The sequence below is a fragment of the Primulina eburnea genome, chromosome 10, assembly GCF_022965805.1.
Source record: "Primulina eburnea isolate SZY01 chromosome 10, ASM2296580v1, whole genome shotgun sequence".
NCBI lineage: Eukaryota > Viridiplantae > Streptophyta > Magnoliopsida > Lamiales > Gesneriaceae > Primulina > Primulina eburnea.
The window spans coordinates 36,838,440-36,842,992 of NC_133110.1; positions in this window are offsets into that span (position 1 = coordinate 36,838,440).

Below are 4,553 nucleotides of genomic sequence, written 5' to 3' on the forward strand. Positions count from 1 at the left end.
TCCAAAGGAAAATAGTTTAGATCGTAAAATCGTCAAACGTTTTACCAAACCTCAAAACCTTATTTCAAAAGTATAGCTCATACTATAACCTCTCAAAAACCTCTCATAACATAAATAAAAGTCGTAAAAATATCTTTAACATAATCTTAAAATCATAAACTAGTGCGGAAAACTAGCGTCGATCCTCGGATTATGTGCACATTTAGTCCAGAAAAGTCAACCATCAAGATCTCCGTTAACATTATTATGATAATCACCAGCGTCAATCACACATAGTGAGTCTAAAAACTCGACACAACATGATCTTGATAACAAGTAATACGTAAACAGAACACATGCAACTGTGAAAATACTTGTACTTAAAATATCGTTTTCATGAAGATACATGAACGTTTTCGTAAACATTTTCATGATGCATAAACTTTAAACAAAAACATTTTAATAATGATGCACTGACTTTAAACATAAATATTTCCATAAAATTTTCATAAACATTTTCATAAACATTTTCATAAACCTTTTCATTCATAAACATTTCCGTAAACCTTTTCATATACTCATAAACATATCCATATGAACATGCATAACTTAAACACCAACATTTTCCTTTTTATTATTTCATATCATATATCCTTTCATCATAAGCATATACATTTTTCACTTTTTATTTGATTCAGATCGTTAATCTTGACTTTCTTTTTCCTCATAAAGTCGATAGATCCATCTACATGTAACCACAGTACTAGGCGGCGGGAACATCAGTGACATTCTCACCCGTTAACTGAGCTTTGGACTATCCTCATTGTAAGGCTCGAAAATTATTAATGGTCATTGATGTTAGATTTGAAGATATGAGAATGCATGACCTCAAAATGAGAATTTTTAAAGGCAGGTCGAAGCCACACCGCACCCGCGGTGCTAGGAAACACCGCACCCGCGGTGTATAGGCAAAAATTGGCAAATTTTATTCGAAGCAAGACCGCACCAGCAGTAAGAACATGACCGCACCCGCGGTCTTTATATCAGATTTGTGAAATTTGTACCGAACCCATACCGCACCCGCGGTCGATGAATTTCTGAAAATGATAGGACTGCCGAGAGCATAGCGCACCCGCGGTCATGCGTGTAACTTGAAAAATAAACCATGTGTCCCTTGAGCATGCAATATAGGTGTGTTGTCTTCCATTCAGCTATTCAGAACAAGAACGAGCAGAAGGAATTCAGAGAAAGTGCAAGGCTTCTTTCATCTTGAAATTTAGCTTGTGCAAGATTTAGCCATCCAAACTTGAATCCGAGTTCAGATTTGTGCTCCTATCAACCAAAGCTACAAGAGGATGTAAGTTTGGTTAGATTTCAACATGTTTTGAAGTTTAAATGTTGAGGAAATTGTGATATGATGTATAATATGTGTTCTTGAGATTATGAGCATCGTAGAAACGTAAACGGATCGATTTTCAGACGCCGTATGTTACTGTTTCGAAATTTCAGCATGTATTATGTGAGGATTATACAGATTTCAGTATACATATTTGTGTTAGATGAGATTATGAGTTATTGGGATTGATTATAATATTGTTATGATGAGATTAACTTATCGATATCGAGGAATCACGCCGTTACGCCGTTGAATTGTATTGAAATCAATTACAGATTTGTACATTGAGTTGATTGAGATGTATTGTGATAGAATGTGTCTACACATTGCCATTTCAGATTTGTATTGGCCATTTGAGTTCGAGATTTCGATTACGACACCGACTATTCGACAAGAAAGGTATAATTCATGTGGTCACGAGATTGCACAACTCGATTCAGATTTGATACGAGTTTCCCTAAATCACATACTAGATTGTTATTACACTTGATTATGTAATGTCTTATTTATTGATTTGTATTCGAGTCCTGAGATAGGAGATATTGGCAGATTGGCCAAAACTAGACGTTTCGGTGTATCGACGCATAGGAGCAGATTTACTCTATGTGTAGACCCTCGATACAAAGTTGACCGAAGTCTAGGAATAAGACGTACCGTCACCCCGAGTGGTTGGGTAGGTGACAGACCGTCTTATTCACATCGGGATCCCTAGAGTAGAAATGAATCGAGTCAAGAATTAGAGGTTGAATACAGATTTGTATTCCTTTACATGTCTAGAGTATAATTCATGTTAATTGATATATGCTATGCTTTTGTACTTGATTTAATTACATTGCATGCATCCATGTTTTATACTGGGATTTGTTCTCACCGGAGTTATCCAGCTGTTGTCGTGTCTGTATGTGTGCATGGCAACAGGTAGGGCAGGATCTAGGTCTCGAGCTAGATGAGAGATTGATGATAGCGTGGAGATCTCGGGCGTTGAAGATTTCTAGTGGTTTCCTATTAGATTTGTACTACTTGTGTTTGTAGTTGGGATTTGAACACTAGTGTATGATTGTACTAAACAGACTTGTATGTATATGATGTTGTTTAATTATTATAAAGACAGATTATGTTTTAATTATACATTTGAATTAATGTTAAATGCAAAAATTTTGACCCACATTTTCGAGCAAAGATCCAATAAATCCCAAAAGAATTGAGTTAGAGCCCGGGTCTCCACAACAGGTGGTATCAGAGCAGTAGGTTCTGTAGACTGAGATAGAATAGAATGGGCGGGGTAGATCGAGTCATCTTCCTTGCTTTTGATGTGCTAGAATCATTTATTGATTTCCCTATTATATGTTGTTGTATTATCTGAATTGATTTACAGCATATCAAGCCTGAATCAGAACCGATTCTCGATCAGAGTTTATGATCAGAGGAAGGCTGAGACATATGATATCGATTGTGTACTAATCAGTTTGATAATCAGATTTATGCCGCCTAGACGTATACCACAGCCAGAGCAAGGTAGCACATCAGGTGCACAGATGGACGTCACCGCTATGCCGATGGAGACCTTATTGAAGAGGTTTCAGTCTTTCCATCCTCCTACGCTGAAGGGCACAGAGAGTGCAGTAGAGTGCGAGAGCTGGCTTGATGATATCGAGATGTTGTTTGAGTCTTTGGCATTTACTGATGAGCGACGTGTGAAATTGGTAGGGCATCAGCTGCAAGAGGTTGCTAAGAGCTGGTGGTTGACTGTGAAGAGAGCCTTGGAGCACCGAGGCATTGACATTACGTGGAAAGTCTTCAAGGATGAGTTCTATCAGCGCTTCTTCCCCGTCTCCTACCGAAAAGATAAAGGAGCTGAATTTGCGAATCTGAGGCAGGGACAGTGGAACATCGAGGAGTATGTTGCTAAATTTTCTGCATTGCTACGATTTGCACCGCATGTGGCTGGGAACGACGAGGCAGTGGCCGATCAGTTCATCAACGGGTTGAACCCAGATGTCTTTACCTTGGTGAACACGGGACGGCCTAATACTTTTTCAGAGGCACTGAACCGAGCGAAGGGAGCAGAGGCTGGCCTGATCAGGCAGTGAGGCGCTTCTTATAGTGTTCCGGGGCAGAAACAGCCACAGCCCACTACCGTACAGTTTCCACCACCTCCTCCTCGCTTCGATAGTGGATCTAGTAGTAGTGGCAAGAAGGAATTTCTGAAGGCTAAGGGCAAGCAGTTTAAGAAATCCGGGAGTAGTTCATCGAGCTCAAGTGGATCTCGACAGAGAGGTCAGGGTTCAGATTATAGTGGCGTGTATTGCAGTTCGTGCGGAGGGCGACATGCCACGGAGCAATGTCAAAGAGTTATGGGACGCTGCAACATCTGTAGGTAACATGGACACTTTTGCCAGAGTTTGTCCCCAGAGAAGTGCACAACGATTCCAGAGTGCAGGGTCATCAGCACCAGTGCCACAGATGGAGAGACAGGCATCCTCTGTACACTCCTTCCAGCCACCATCTACACAGACCCAGCAGAGACCAGGAGGTAGTCAGACAGTGAATCAACCTCCCAGATAGCAGGCTAGGGTATTTGCGCTGACAGAGGAGCAGGCGCAGGAGGCACCAGATGACGTCATTGCAGGTAACTGTTCTCTTTGCGGTTATCCTGCATATGTGTTGATAGACACAGGTGCATCACATACATTTATGTCCGAACATTTTGCATTGAAACATTCATTGCCTGTTGAGTCTTTGTCGACGGTAGTGTCTATAGCTTCTCCGTTGGGAAGTGGTTTGATATCTGTGACTACTGTTAGACACTGTATGCTTCAGTTTGAGGGGCATGAGATTGATTTAGACTGTGTAGTACTTGGTTTAGCTGATTTTGATTGTATAGTTGGTATAGACATGTTGACCAAGTACAGGGCCACTGTAGATTGTTTCCACAAGATTGTCAGATTCAGACCCGAAATGACAGATGAGTGGAAATTCTACGGAAAGGGTTCCAGATCTCGGATTCCCTTAGTATCTGCTCTGACTATGAGTAGATTGCTTCAGAGAGGAGCAGAGGGTTTTCTCGTATATTCAGTAGATATACTGAAGTCGAGCCCAGTATTGGCAGATCTGCCAGTGGTTTGCGAGTTTGCAGATGTTTTCCCTGATGAGATTCCGGGGTTGCCTCCAGTTCGAG